The sequence below is a fragment of the Melozone crissalis genome, unplaced genomic scaffold, assembly GCF_028551555.1.
Source record: "Melozone crissalis strain CALT ecotype California unplaced genomic scaffold, PUWL_Pcris_2 ptg000068l_1, whole genome shotgun sequence".
Classification (NCBI taxonomy): domain Eukaryota; kingdom Metazoa; phylum Chordata; class Aves; order Passeriformes; family Passerellidae; genus Melozone; species Melozone crissalis.
This window is the reverse complement of record NW_026535846.1, coordinates 15,581,501-15,597,050: the sequence shown is the minus strand read 5'-3', so window position 1 is coordinate 15,597,050 and position 15,550 is coordinate 15,581,501. Positions and strand designations below refer to the sequence as shown.

The 15,550-nt window shown below is 48.1% G+C and overlaps 1 protein-coding gene across 4 annotated transcripts in view; it reads left to right on the top strand.

Moving 5' to 3' along the window:
- The first annotated feature begins 214 nt into the window (after positions 1 to 214).
- Positions 215 to 15,550, top strand: part of MBNL3 (muscleblind like splicing regulator 3) — a 91,375-nt gene continuing 76,039 nt past the window's right edge. For 3 of the 4 annotated variants that reach the window (XR_008483885.1, XM_054289364.1, XM_054289362.1), the window contains exon 1: positions 215 to 298. The gene's annotated coding sequence lies outside the window, so the exon portion shown is untranslated. Of the gene's footprint in view, positions 299 to 494; positions 550 to 15,550 lie in introns of those variants that run through there. The other variant, XM_054289363.1, reaches the window with a different exon arrangement.

The window sequence follows — 15,550 nt, the reverse complement described above, 5'->3', positions numbered from 1 at the left end:
GGGCAGATGTGCGGGTGCCGGGAGATGCCCGGGCACGGCGGGCAGTGGCGGGAGCGGCGGCCCCGGGCGCGTCCTGCGGGTCCCGGCGGGGCGGGGGTCGCGGGGCGGTTGCCATGACAGCAGCCGGGCGGCGCGCGCGGCCGGCGGGGCGCGGCGCGGCGCGGCCCCGGAGCGTACCATGTGCGCCCGGCGGCGGGAGGCGGCGGCGGAGGGGCCACGACGGCGGCGGCTGCTGCTGCTGCCCTGCTGCTATAGCTCCGCCACGGCGGGCCCGGCGACCAGGAGCCGCTGCGTCAATGTAACGGCGGGGACGGGGGGCGGCGGGGACGGGGAGGACGAGGGGGGACGCTGGGTGGCATTTCCACGCCGCGCGTGGCCGCGGGGAGAGGGGGGTGAGGGGGGTGAGGGGGGCGGAGGGCGGGCGGGAGGCGTTAAAATGGCGGCGCGCAGGCGGCCCCCGCGCTAAACCGGCCCCCGTGGCTCGCCCCGCGCCGCCGCGCGTGGCACGGAGCGGCCGCCGCTGCCTGCGAGCGCCGCCGCCGCTGCGAGGTAAGGCCGGGGCGGCCGCGGGGCGCTCGGTGCCCCCCCCGAGCCGTGGGTGCCCGGGAACGGGGGGCGCGCTCCGGGGAGGGGGCGCGGCGGCGGCTGGTTCTGGTCCCGGTCCCGCGGGCGGCTGTCCCGGGAGCAGCTCAGGCGGGCTGGCCGCGGGTGCTGGCGCGGCTCCGCATCGCTCCTTTGTCTGGCGGCGGCGGCGGGCCCGGGCTCCGCTCCGCTCCGGCGGGCGGCTGCGGAGGGCGGCTGGCGCGGTACGAGCGTGGCGGGGGCGGCGTTCTGTTCTTGAATAGGAAAAAAAAAAATCACAAAGCCCACACCAGAACTAATTTTTGCAGCCGAAAGTGTTGCAGGCGCTGCCGTACCCCCGGACTCCTGGCAGCGTGGCAAAGCCCTGCTCGGAGTAGCGGGAAGCGGAGTTTTAGTTCTGGAAAAGCAGACCAAACTCTCCGGAGGGCTCCGGCCGCCGCAGCGGCGAGAGAGGGGCCGGAGGGGAGGGGGGATTTTTTTCTTTCCTTTTTTTTTTTTTTTTTTTTTTTTTTTTTTTTTTTTTTTTTTTGACTCTTATGAAGACATGCGCATTTGTTCATTCTTGCCACCGCACTGGAGTCTGCCTAGAAACAAAGAACACAGCCTGGCGAAAGTTGATGCTGGCTCCCGAAGTGTCTGGCTTTTTTTTTCCCTCCCCCCTTTCTTCTTCTTTTCCTTCATTTACTTGTGCCATCGGTAAAAGCCTCGAGATGTTTCCTTCAATTATTCCCATGTGCCTGCTGATGGAAACACACACCCTCCCCGCCTCTCCTCTTGGCCCCCCTCGCCCCTAGCAGGCCAGGTTACGCATTTTGAAAAGTGCAGCCATGATAGAGCAAGTTCTCTCTCCCATTTTGCCCCGGCCCCGCGGTGTGACAGCTCGCAGGAGGTGTGCCTTCTCACCGGGAGCCACCCCCTTGCTGAATCATCGCCCAGCCATGGCCGGACAGCTCGTCCGCCCGGGCAGCGGAGCGTTCCCCGGCCGAGCATGAGGCGCTGGCGGAGCTGACGCGAGGCGCAGACCTGTTAACATTCGGCTCAGGCGCGGGCGAGCGAGGCACAAACCTTCCCGTTTCATGGCAGCGGGAGCCGCGGATGCAGCTTTGAGCTCAAAGGCAAGACGTGCGCTGCTGTAAGGAATGTCCCCTGCCTTTGAGGTAGTGAAAGTCCGGCTGCCTGGTCCTGCCGCTTTTGCCTCTGAGAACTCCCCTTTTGCTCAGATAGGCTCCGTGTGCGATCAGCAGCGGGCTCGGGGAGTAATGTGCGAATTCGTGGTGTTGTGGCTCGTAGCTGTAATCCTGTATTGCGTTTGCATAGAGAAGTGTATGAACAGTAGTGTTGTGTCTGTGCTGTTTGCCTAAAACTAGTTTATTCTGCACTGATGGAAGTAATTGCCTTTGTTACTGCAAGGAAATAATGACTTAATCTTTATGGGGTTTGGGGTGCAAGTGTTAGATGCTGAGGTGTTGAGAGGTATCCCTGCCTCCATTCAAAGGTTGCCAAAAAATAAGAGAGTAAGAGGTGGGATGAGCAATTTTCAGCTGGAGTGTATCAGGCAAGACTAAATTGCAGCAGTTGTTGGACATGTAACATGATCCTGTAATTAGAGTGAGGTTATAGTCTATACCATGTTGAAACTATCGGGTGTCTGCGCTGGATCAGTCTGAATTAAGCTAGTTATTCTGGGATTATACAGAAGCAGAAGTAATGCAGTTAAAGTTTCCACAGAGCAGCTTCCATGGGGTTGCAGAGATGTTTTCCCCCTATGGGTCCTCCTTGCGGGTGTTTTGCTGTTAAGGTAATTGTGGAGGCTGCAATGGTGCTGCTTTCTAGGTTGGAGAAAGGCCTTACATGGCACAGTCCTGCTCCTTGGAGCTTAATTTACTAAAGAACATCCAAATCATGCATCTCGGTCCTGGGAGGGAGGAAAATCCTGAAGGGGGGACTTGGAGGTTCAGCTTTGTGCAGAAGTGAAGGACTTAAAGGACTCTGTAATTTGGTTTTAAAACTTCCCTGCCCCCATTACTCTCCATACATCAAGAAAGATGAGTGGTAGCAAGTCTGGTGTAGAGCCTGCAGACTGTGGTGTTTTCAGTGCTCCTGCCAGTGGGGCAGGATCTTCCTGGGGTGGCTTCAGGCTCCTCTGGTTTGCTGTGGGGTTGTTCTGGTGTGGAGCTGCACAGGCAGACCTGGGGGCTGTGCAGGGTACAGTGTGTGGGCACCAGCTCTGCTCACGGGTGCTGATTTCCCCTGGTGTGTGTGTGTGTATATTTAGACATGGCACATATTTAAACGAAGTCATTTTAAAGTAGAGATGGCCCAGAAAAGTTTTGAGAACTATTTCAGTGTTTTGAGTATTTCTTTTTCAAAGACAATGGACTGTGCTGAAGCTTCAGGTAATATGGGATGTGGTGATAGCAGGAGGAGCAGTCTACTTTGGGCTCACTTGGCCTTCCTAGGAGCAGCTGAATTTTATGTGTGCACCTGGTTCAGCCTGTTTACAGCTGTGTGGCTGCTGCAGATCTGGTGCTGCCTTATGGGCCTTTTGGGATGTGTTGGCAGGGGCCCAAAGCAGACCTGGTGGTCAGCAAGGAAATGAAGTCCACAGTGCTGTAAATTGTCCTGCTCAGCCTCCTGCAGCATGTGGCCAGGTCAGCAGAATTCAGGGTGCCACATCCTTTCCACTGCTGTGAGGGAGTGAGGGACCCAGATGGGGAAACAGAGACTGGATCTAAACCTGCCATTCCTCCCTCCAGTGCTGGACCATGTGCTGCAGGAAGGTTACTCACAGTAGGGGTGCTGGGCAGTTGTCCCTCTGAGATGTTGAATCCACACAGAGGATTTTATAGTGGTTTTTGTGCCCAGTTCCACATCAATGGGGGCCTTCTCTGCCCTTTTATTCTGTGTTAGGGAATGACTGGCATAAGCCTTACATGTTATTCTTAGAATTTTACAGACCTAGAAATTTTCTCCTGGGCTTGTCCCATCTTGGCAAGAGGAATATGTGGAGCTTAGAATTTTGCACTTATGATGCCATCACATGTGAAGTTTTGAGGGTCTGTTCTGCTGTTCTGTTTAAGGGAATCTCAAAGTGCAACTCAAAAACTTGTGACTGCAGAGAGGGAGGATGGCTTTCTTGCTTTTTACAGCATAGCTTGCAATCAGTTTTGAATCTGGTGCTGTTGTGGAAGTGGTCCTGCTTCTGGCCTTTTCCTCCAGTCTCTTTCATCCTTGTAATTTAAGAATAATCTTGCAGAATAGCAAGGAAAAAAGGATGCTCATTTTAGCCATCACTCAGGCTTCTCCACGTGGCCACAGAAATGGTTGTGTTGGCACAAGGACTTGGGGGGCCCAGGCAGGACAGGAGGAGGCTGGGCCATGGCAGAACTGCATTGCTAATGTCTGGATTTTCCTGAAGGCACAAGTGAAACCATGGCTGGCCTGGTCACCAGTGCCTGCAGCTCAGTCAGCAGCCTGAAAGCAAATGAAAATTCTCTTTGTGGCTAATGCAGGCACACGTGAAGATGATGAATCTACAGCTGGGATTTGGTGACTGATGCCCACAGCAGGACACCCCTCCTGTGCTGGTGGTTACAACTTGGCTTTGTTGGTGGAGTGAACCATTGCATGACTCAGATGTGTTGGGAAAGAGTATGGAGCATTCATAGGAGCAAGCTTTTTGGACCATGAACATACTAGGAGTCACATGTGGAAACTGAGTACTAGAAACATGAGGCTGCTCACTGAGAGGGAGGCTGAGCACTGCAAAGCACAGTTTGCTTAGATCTCAATATTCAAAGGTAGTCATAGGAGTGATGGCTCTCTTGGTGGGCTTTGAGAACAGTGCAGACATCCAACCAGAGAACTGCCATGTCAGACGGACATGGCATCTTGCATTTCCATTGCCCAGCTCCAGCCTCCTAGCAGCCATCAGGAAAATGTGAGAAAAATCTTCTGCAAAATGCTAGAAAATCTTGGCTGGGGAGCAACTGCAGCCTGGAAGCAGGGAAGAGAGGATGTCTTTATTGAACAGTGTGTGTGTTTGCTCTTAAAATCCCTTAAAAGCTCTGAAGCTCAAGCTTGCTTGATTTGCTGTGTTTGCCATATGTAATATTTCAGTGAGAAGTTTCAATTCAGTGTGGCTGAGTTGATGCAGGAGTTCCTTTTTAGGTGATAGGGATCCACTTATCCATGTGTAATGTACTGGTTTGCTTTTTAGACTGGTTTTTGGAGGAGGGGCTGTGAGCTTCTTTTTAGTTCCAGACCTCTGGGCAGTGCATGCATCCATCTCTAGGGCAGTGCTCAGGTTCTAATTTGTCATATGATTTAGGCAGACTGGTCTCTTTGCTGAAATTCAGTCTTTAAGCTGGAGCATTTATAATAAAACATTTTGTAATTCTCTGTTCACCTCTAATACAACACCACGGGTTTCCCAGGCTTTCCATCTGTGTCTGCTGCTGAAATGGGATTCCTTATTGTGCCCCCTAAGTATAGAAATTGTATAAATGGATCCTTTTAGTTTGTTTTCTCCAGATTTCCATGTGTGCAAAGTGCTGCCCCTGGATAGATGATTTACCTGAATTTGTGCTTCTGATGCTTTTGCAGTTGGTCACCTCTTCCCTGCTAAGCTGTGCAGTGCATGTTGTTCTTTTAAAAGGTGTGCATCCTCCCCTTTTTCCATGCCATCTTCCAGGAAGGATTGTCTACCCAGAGCGATGTTATCGTCTCCCATTTTAAATGGTGTCAGCAGATATTTGTTTTTTCCCTTCTCTCATTTTGATGCTAAGTACTCACCATGGGAATGAGTCGTCTTGTATTATTCACATGGAGCAAATCTGTGGCTTGGCCTGCAAATTATAAGGCCCTGCTGAGTGAGGGTGAGGGCTTTGGGAGCCCAAGCAGAGGTGCCAGGATGTGTTTGCTTAGGGTTTTTTTTTTTGTAAAAGCACGTAGGCCGATAGCAAGCTGAAAAAGCAGTGGCCTTCTGAGCCGGGTATTTTATGTCTGAGGGCTTCTGAATGCATAAAATCAGAGAGAATGTGTGTGTGTAATCCGATCTGCTCTTGAAAGCCTTGTGGAGGGCTGCATGCTGCAGACATAAGCTGTGTCAATAAGAACTCTATTCACCCTCGGAAAACAGCCTCGTGATCAGGTTTGATTGGCAGGCTTCCTAAGGGAGGGCCTTTTTTTGAGAAAGAGCTCTGGTTTTTTGGCGGTACTTCTGACTGCCTTTTCGGACTCCCACTTATTGTTCTTTCCTCGGCATGATAAACTTGGATATTTTTGCTGGGGCAGAGGGAGGAGGATTTCATGTAGCACTGTAACAGGAGTGTGGGGTGAGTTTCCTTCCTTGCAGTGCAGCTCTTCTCCCAAAGCTGTATTTATGAGCATGAAGGTGAGGGATTTAAAAGAATATGAGGCAGGACTGGAGGTCACTGTGTGCAGGAGAGTGTGCCATACCCTTGTGCGTGCTCAGGGTACTGTCTTGCAGAACAGTGGCACAAAGCACCCATCCTTGTAAATGTCTTGGATGGTAACGCACAAAATGTGTGGTTGTGCATGCTTATGTGTGTTTTTCCCCCTTGGTTCTGCAGATGTCTGTGTTATGCAGAAATGTTGTTGGATAAAATTCTGCTTTTGGTAATGCTGTCATAAATCTGCTGTGAAGGCAGTGTTGTACTAATGGCTGTAATTTGCTGGTTGCTATTAAATATATATATATTTTTTAAAAATCACGCAAGGCAAAAATCTAATTCTGCTTTATGAAGTATTCTACACCTGGCATGTAATCTTTCAAAATCTTGTAGGAAAAATCTTCTTGAGCTGATAAAAATTATACATATGAGATTTGCTGAAAGCAGAATGTTAGTCAGAATACCAGGTTCTGAGCTGCTGTTCAGTGTGTAGCATTTGTGTAAATGGCATTTTCTGCTGCATTACGTATGTGATATTCAGTGTTCGCTCTGCTGAGGTCTTAAAGCCATCTTTGGCACTGAGTTACTGGCTTTAACAAAAGAGATAATGAACTTTCAGTTTTGCATGTTTCTATTTTTTTTTCCAAGTCCTTTGGTCTATGTGTCACTTTTTTTAAAGCTTCATGTCCTTTGTCAAGTGATGATTTGAAAATTAGCTCATCTGTATGTCTTTCTGGGTTATTCCTGTAGCTGCAAATGAAAGCTTTAAAATATAATTAGAATGTAATATGCACGAGCTCAAAAAAAAAAAAAAAGAAATAATGCAAAGCTATTATTTAAGAGAAATGCAATTATGTTTTGAGCCAATTGAGGCTTGACTTAATTTCTCAGGGTTTGTTGGTGATGATGTAGTAAAACCAAAATTAACTCTTGAAATATGCCTGTCCTGAGTCAGGAATTTGGCTGCTGAAAATGTAGAGAGCCACTGAAAGAAGGGGAATTTCCTTGCAGGGGAGCCTGTTCCTGTGCAGTTTGCAAATGGATGCAGCATTTGGGGTGATTCCTGCAGTTCCATTTTCCTGGCTCTTCCCAGCTGAATCCTTTTCAATTACAGCCTGATCTTGCCTACAACAGCTTTAGTACCAGACTGTTTGAGGTGGGATTGGCCCCTGAGCAAACAGTGTGCAGCCCTTGGCAGGGCGAGGGTGGGCAGGAAGCACTGGCTGCTGCTCCTCTCAGTGTGGGGAGGCCACAGCTGGGTGATTTGTTTTTACTTCCTGTTCCCAATCTGTTTGGGTCAAAAGAAGCGGTGTTTTTCCATATTAAGGTGTTTGGCTTCATTCTGCTAGGCAGCAATAAATTTTACACCGTGCACAACGTGTTTCTTATATTTCAGAGGCACTTCATTGCTGCCTTTGACTTTTAATTTGGACGGTGAAACCTTTATTAGTGCTTTCTTTGTTGCACGACCTGCTTGTCAAGGAAAACAGAAAGCTTTTTCTTTTTTTCTCTTTTCCCTCTGTTTTGGAAAGAGCCTTTGAAATATCTCACAGGTCTGTAGCTGAGCAGAGGGAGGGAGCTGGCAGGTCTGTCTGCCATGCCTGGCTCCTCAGCAGGCTTGCAGGGAGATGGGGACACCTCAGCCTGCTTCTCTGCTCCTGGAGTTAATTGGGATGTGCTTGGATTTAATTCATTAGTGCTCCTGAAGCATTTGCTAATGTTTTGGTGGAAGGTTCTGGGGCTGTGTGGTGGTGAGGTGTGGTTGTGCAATGCAGGTCTGTGATGCTGGGAGGAGCCTGTGTGGGTTGATGGACCAGTTGTTAAAGTGGTCCTAAAGGCTGGAATGGTGAGCTGTAAAACATCCCCGTGTCACTGATAAAAATCCTGCCCAGCAAAGGACAAGCTCTGAGCCATGGCTGCTGCTGGGAGCTGTTCTCCAGAGCACCAGGTTAGTCCACAGCATGGAAAATGTCACCACAGGCCATAGGGTGCAAAACTGATGGAGAAGAAAGAATCAGGCTCTTTAGGCTCTTCCCTGGTTGGGCAGCAGAGTTGTTTGGGTTTCTCTCACCAAAATCTGGTTAAAACTCTTAATCAGTGCTGGTCACTCTTCCTAAGTTGCTCAGTTGTAGGATCTCCTACCCTGGAGCAGCAAGTCAGGATGGATAAATCTTTTTATGGCCATACTAGGTATCAGTGGGCTCCTTTATAGTCTGAACATTTTTATATAAATAGTAATAAGCAGTGTTGGCCCAGGGGGGCTTGTATTGCATTCAGATACTTTTCAGTGAAGTTATTTTTGAAGTACAAAAAAGAAACAGTAGCACAGAAAAGAAACAGTAGCAGGGTTACAGGTGGTTTATCCTCCTTTCTCTTAAGCCTCCAGACGCGGGAGTTGTATCTGACTGAGGAAGTCAGAGTGCAGAGGTGTTTTGTGAAACCTCCATGCCCTCAGACTGCCCAGGTTTTGACACTGCCATCTCCACCTTGTGTTTGCACTTGAATCCTGGATCCACAAACATACACCTCCATTCCGTGTACTGTGCTTGTTCCAAGTCCATCACTGATGAATTTGCCTTGACTAATTACTCAGTGAAGCACTTGGTGTGACAGCCCCAGTGCCCTTCGTTAAGCAGAGCCTCGGTAACGAGCTCAGGCTGGCGCTGTCCCAAGTGCCCAGGCGTGGTCTGGCTAATGAAGCAGCACCTTTCACAAGGTGCCTGAGGAAGCTGCACTTCAGGTCATGTAAATAAGGAAACCAGAGTGGGCTGCTCTCCTGCAGGATGATCAGGGAGCCCCTTCCCTCCTGCATCTCCTCAGTGAGGTGACACCTCCCCTGCTGCCTCTGGGTGCAACCAGCCTCTCCCCCCTGCTCACAAGTGCAGGCAGGTTATCCCCACTCCTCCCCATGCCTGCCCTGCACGCTCCCTTGGACCAGCCTGCCCAGGGCACCTCTCTTGGGTGGCTCTCTCACGGGATTGACCACCTTCATAATGATTTTCAGGGTCATTTCAGGCAGAGCAGTGGGTTGAGTAGCTGTGATCCACATTTCTTCTGAGACTGTGGAGATGAATATGGCATGTAGGGCGGATTCTGCATGAGGTTTTATGAACCTTGCTGAAGGGGAAGACCTGCTGGGTTGGGGACTTTCCAGTTCTGGTGACTGTGTTGTAATATGACTCATTCAGTAGCTGATGCTCAGGCACCAAGGTTGGAATGAGGGTGCTGTTGCCAAATGCCAAATTCATTCTGTGCCCTGTGTTAGATGGAAGGTTGTCCTTCTGACAAGACCTTGAGATCTGTTAATAAGGTACAGGGAAGCTTCTCATGTGTTTAATAACAGATTTATTTATTTTCTGTACAGTGCCACCCACTTGTTTTTCTAGAGATACTGGATTTCTAAATTCAGCCCAGGTGCAGAGACTGTCATAGGTGCCCCTGGCTGGGTGGTGACACCATTTTGCATGCCAGCTTACATGATAAAGCTTTCCCCTAGGTCTTGGAACATCTTGAGGGGAATATGTGTATTTGGGACAAGAGGGAGAAACCTCTTGACAATGGGACATGGCCAAGGGAGAGCCATTGGCTGCTTGAGCTCCCAGGCTGTGCCCAGTGCTCTTGGCTTCATGGGTGCCACGAGGAGCTAAGCCTGCTCCTTCACACACTTCAGATGCTTTTTGGCACTGAAAGGTGTGTTCTTTCCTCACTGCTGCTCTCCTCTTTCCTCTGCTGTGCCATGAATGCTTGTCATGGCTGAGGGAGAGGGCAGGAATGATACCTGGCCAATGCAGCCTGTGCTTGGGTCAGCTGGAAAAGGTGGTGAAAGCAGAGCTGGAGGATGCCCAGTGCTGCAGGACAGCGTCTGCATGGGTGAGGTGAGTCAGTCTCTAGCAGCCTTTTGCAAGGTGCTGGGCTTTTTTGGTTCAGTAAAACACTCTAATAGTTATGTACTGATTTAATTAAAAAATGCTTAGAGCATCCATTGCATAAGGCCATGAGCTAAGGCAGGTGCCTTTTAGCAGCTGTAATTTGCTTTTTGAAACAAAAGGACTGGACAGTAGAGTTGGACTGATCCCATGCAGTGGCAGTTCACCATACACAACATTTCAGACAACTGCCCACTGATTCTGGTTTGTGTTGGCTTGATTTCCCAATGTAGGGACCAGGAGAGCGAGTGGGGAATGCCACAGTCCAGCCAAACATGCCAGATTTGGGACTGACTGGCAGTGATTTGCAGGTTTTTACATGAGGTTTCCTTTCTCTCAGGAAAATGTAGATTCAAACACTTGTGAGATGCGTTTTTAGTGCAGTCATTCGTGGTGTTCAGCAGCAAACACGTGACTGGTGGCTTTCTCTTGAGCATCCTCAGATACTTCTGTCAGTGTCATGATGACTGGGGACAGAGGGATTTTAGAGTTGAACTGGAACTTAAATTTCAAAAGGAGTTTTTTCTCATGAAAATAAATCTGTGTTTGGCTTTGCTGCTCTTACTGTGCTTCATCTTCAGTTTGCTGGTGCTGGCTGTAAAACCATTAAATTCCTAGTGGGGTGGTGCAGAGCAGTGTCTTCAGTTTGAATCTGAACATTAGTGAGGAGCAACTGGAATTTAAAATTAAGTTTTGGTCACCAGCAACAGACACTTTTTTGTTGGTCCCGTGTGCCTGTGACACGTGCTGGTGTTGGGGCATGTTCCACACTGCAGAGTGCCAGCTCCCTCTCCCTGGCACAGCCCAGGCTGAGCACCACTTGTTCTGTCTGCAGGAGTGACACTGCTACAGCACAAGTGAGACTTTCCCCTTGCCTGTTGATAGGCAAAGAACCCATTAGGATTGCAGAAACATCTTCAGAGATTTATGCAGCAATTGTAAGCATCCTATCTTCCTTTTTTTTAGGTTGAAGTAATGCTACATATACTTTTTTTTATAAAACTCCTAATACAACAAAACTGTCAAGGGGGAGAAGTCCGCTGTGGTGATTATTGTCCAAATATAATAACTGTGATAGGCAGAAAGTGAGTCTGACTACAAATGGGAGTGATTCTGGGAGGAAGGTAAAAAACCTTAATATTCTGAATGATAGAAGAATGAATTTAAATTCATTTAATGTCAGTAATCTTTGTATTATTAACCATAATCTGCTTCTGAGAAGCATACAGACATGGCTTCTTTTTTTTCCCCAGCTCTCTGTAGAACTGCATTAATAAGAACAGAGTGTTTCTCCTGACCTCTGCCTTTATACTTTGAGCTCCCAAGGGCACACATTTTTCTCCTGTATTTTTGGACAGCATCTGCAGGTAGTGAAAGCTGCCACAAATAAATAGCAAATATGAGATCGTGTTACCATAGTCCCAGATCATTTAGCAAGGGGTTAATCCCGCAAGGTGCTTACAGGAGAGTGAAACAAGGGCTGCAAACTGGTGTCCTTTTGTGGATGGTTTTAGGATGGTCTTGAACCTGTGTGTTGCCAAAGAGTTTCTCAGCAGGGTGGTCTCAGGAGGAAACTGAAAGAATGAGAGGGTGCAGGCTGCTGTAGTTTTGGATGCACAACTTTCTGGATGGTTACCAGAGTGGGGGTGCAAATGCAATGGTATTGATGAATTGGATGCAGTATTGTTAGTTGGATTGTGGAGGTGAGGAGGCAAGACTGGCTTTAGGATTGTTTGGAGCTTTCAGTGTGGGGAAGGAGTGCTGTGGCACATCAGACATCTTTGGGTGGGAGGTTATCATGATCAGCCTCGTGCATTCCCTCCTCTGAGGGAGAGAGCTGCTGCACGCGAGCTCAGCTCTCTGTAGGAATGTGATGTTGCTCATCCTGGAGATCCAGGCAACCAAAACCAGAGAGAGAGAGAACTAAAACGTGAGATCTGCTTGCTTATGACCTGAATCCCCTAATCACAGCCCCATGTAAGTGAAGGTCTTAGGCTGGGTTGAGTAGAGGGCATCTCCACCCAAGGAAATGTACTCTCCACATCACAGAATTGGAGCTTACTCCTGTTGCAATACAGTTAAAGAACCTTAAACCTTGCCTTAAACCAGACCTGTGACATTGCCTCCTCTGTGGCAGGCACATAGTGAGGGCATGGTGAAGAGAGGTGTGTGCTCCCTGAGCTCCCTGTCCTCAGGACACCTACCCTGAGTGCCTGGAAATGGACCCTGGTGAGTCCATGCCTTTGGAACTGGTCCTTCAGTTCATGGCCTGGATTAAAACCTTAATTGTATATAAGTGTTGTGATGCTACTTACTGGGGAGTGCCATTGAGGCAGTTCATGCAACAGGGTGGCCACTTTCACTGACCCTGTAATTTCCTTTTGGCTGTGGCTGTTTCTCCTAGGGTATCCCACTAATGCCAAGCCCATGGTAATCCCATGGTGTTCAGTTTATTCCATGTTGAAACACTGCAGCCAGTGATGTAAGACTTGCTGGGTTTTTTTTCATGTATGCAGCTAAACTGAAAAATCAATTTAAAAATATAGGAAAGGAATTTATTCCATTTTAAGTGGCATCAGCAAAGAAAAATAAAAGAAAAAAGAATTGTCAGCACATTTTTGGCATAGAGGTGAAGAGAAGATCATATTTTTATGGAAAGATACATAATTTGTTTATTTATTAGATGAGAGGTACAGATGTTTCAGCTGAGGGATGGAGGAAAAAAGAAAAGGAAAAACAAGGAGGGAGGAAATCTAATGCTCTTTGCCTTTTGTAAAGAAATGCTGCAGTTTTTCTTTTGAAGCAGTCTGGAAATTCAGGTTAGTCACTGTAAAGCTGAATAAATAATTTGTCTGAAAAGCACTGCCTAGCTTGCACACATAGCAGGTAAAAAAATTAAAATATCTCATGAAAGGACTTGAAAAGCACCTTTGGCTCAAATCTGTGGTACTGTAAACTGAGGGAGAACTCTGATTTTTCTGTTACCTGAGGATCTGGCTTTTGGTTTTAATCTCTTCTTCTTTCCCTCCCCTCCTCCTCCCACAATATGAAAGGTGTGTTTGTATGGAGGATTTCTTGCAGCACGTAGTCAAGGACTGTTTCAGAGTTCAGACAATTTGATCCAAAGGCTCTTCTTAGCCTTGATGGAGTTTTGCTTTTACAGCTCCTGTGAATTAGGAGAGTATTGGTTCAGCATCATGTCAGCTACAGATAATTGGGGTTTCGAGCATCGCCCACAAACACTTAACAAAGCACTGTGCAGATGTTTTTGAGAGCTAACAAAAACCTGCCTTGTTGCCTGAAGGTGGAATCCACAGCTAGCTGCCTTCTTGGAATAAGCAGATAACAAATTAGCTACTAATACCTTATTTGTGGTTTGATATTCCCGCTGCTGCTGCTGCTATTATGTGAGGGTTTTGGGTCACCAGGTGGAGTGCAGGAGCTGGATCCCACTCAGTGTTGATACCCTGTTTGTGTGGTGTGTTTGGGTAAGGCAGGACAAGCTGTTGTCCATCCATCTCTAGGCTGTGCCTCCTGCATGTTGGCCACACGGGGTGGGGACAGCAGGGACCAGGTGTCCCCACCTGCTCTTGGACTGTAGCACTGCAGCAGGTGACTGAGCTGTGCCTGGTAAGGTGCTGTGGTACCTGCCTGAAGTCATTGGTGTTCAGCTGGTGTCCTGAGTTCTGTTTCTGACAAAGGATGAATAAATGCTCAAGGCCAGGTTGGATAGGGCTTTGAGCAACCTGTTTTAGTGAAAGATATTCCTGCCCATGACAGAGGCATTGGAAATAAATGATTTTTTTTCATTCTAACCTTTAGATGAAGCTGGATATACCAAACTTGGCAATGGTTTCAGTGTGAGGCCAGAGCTGCTTCTGAGGAAACTTTGGTGACCATTGATTTAAGGTTCATGTCTCATTGAGTGAGCTCTAGGGTAAGGATTCAGCTTTCAGAAAGTACTGTGTGTTTTGTTTGCTTTTTGGCTTTTGAACATGGGTGGTTTTAAGAACAATCAGTTCTGAGGGAGCCTCCTGTCAATAATGGCTGGTATTTGTGTAGGGTGATCAAAAGAGTCTCTGCAGGCTGAGGGGGAGACAGCACAGACAGGCCCACATTGGAGTCACTGTGTGTTCCCTATGCCCTTAAGGTGTAGGATTAAGTTTGCAGAAAAGGAACGAGGTCAGGTCTAGACCAAGAAGTAGACTCTGGAGCCCAGCCAGGAGTGTAAGGTTTTTTCCCTGTAACAGCATCCTAGATGTGGCAGTTGTGTTGACTTAGCCGAAATGAGGCTGACATCTGTAGGTCAGGGCTGATTAAAAGGGAAGGAGGGTGGAGAATAGCTCTGCAGAGTAAAGAGGATTTAAAGATAATAGTGGAGGGAGATGTGTGGCCCTTATTTGCAGAATTTGGGCTGGCTGTGGGAATCTGGCTGTGCCTGGGAGCAGGGACCTCCTGGTCCCTGAGTTCTCTGTGGCTGCTGCTCCAGTTCATGGGAGTCTTCTGACTGAGTCTGACTTTTTGGATACAAGTTTGACTTAAGCTTTCCTCTTCTGCTGTTCAAGGGAAGCCTCCCACACAAACCTTTGGCTTGGTATAAAACCCTGCTGTGATGACAACACCCAGCCCTCACTTTGTTGTGTTGGAGGGTTAAGTGTCTGGGTCTCCTGCTTGGTGCAGATGAAAGGTGCTCTATTGCTGAGCTGTGGTGTATGCTGGAGCATTATGTGCTGGAAGCTGCTTCAGAAAATGTTTCTGTGCTCCTTTTGACCTCCATTGTGTCTTCCTGCCCAAATTCAGTTGTGCAGGTAGCTGAGGATGTTGGAGGCTGTCTCTTTTTTGAGAGAAGGAAAGAGGAGGGTGATGGCACTTCAGAAGCATTAACCCCATATTTTGGTAGTAGAACAGCATATTGTGCCCAAAATTGTCCTTCGTTATCATTAGCTGCTGCTTACACATTAAGGATGTTGCTCTCACAAGTGCTCTGACACCAGGGATCTCTGTCCTTTGGGATGGGTGAGGTGACACAGCAAAAGTAGTATGAAGGAACATGCCACCTTCAGGGTCAGGAATGTGATTTATCTCTACATCTTGCCCAGAGACCTTCAGGAGCTGGTCTGCTGTTCTCATTTTTTTCCACAATGATTCCTTTCAGAAAAAATGGCTGATTTGATTAGATGAACACTTCTGTGGTATAAATCAGAAAGGAAGAAGGTGCTTAGCTTCTTTCTGTAGCAGGAGTTTTAGTTTCCAAGTGAAAAAACTTTCTTAGCATGATAAAAATAGAGAATTACTTTATGGGGAAAGTACTTGCTTCCCTCCTGGCTCTGCTGGGCAGCCTTCAGCTGGGAGGAAGTGGGGAAATCACCCTCAGCTCCCTTGGACCACAACCAGTCCTAGTGGTTTTCCAGTGAAGTAACTAGAGTTACACCAGAGCTGTGCTTTAGTTCTTCAAAGTTAAGGGATAAATGACTCCCTTGAAAATGAAAACTGAATTTTAAATCCTGTCAGGCATGATGTCCCCTCCCTGTAGCACCTGCAACCCCTGTGGCACTGCGCCATGAAGCACAGGCCATGTTGGATGGTGAGATTCATCATGTTGGGGTGCTCAGTCCAGCTAAGCAGCAT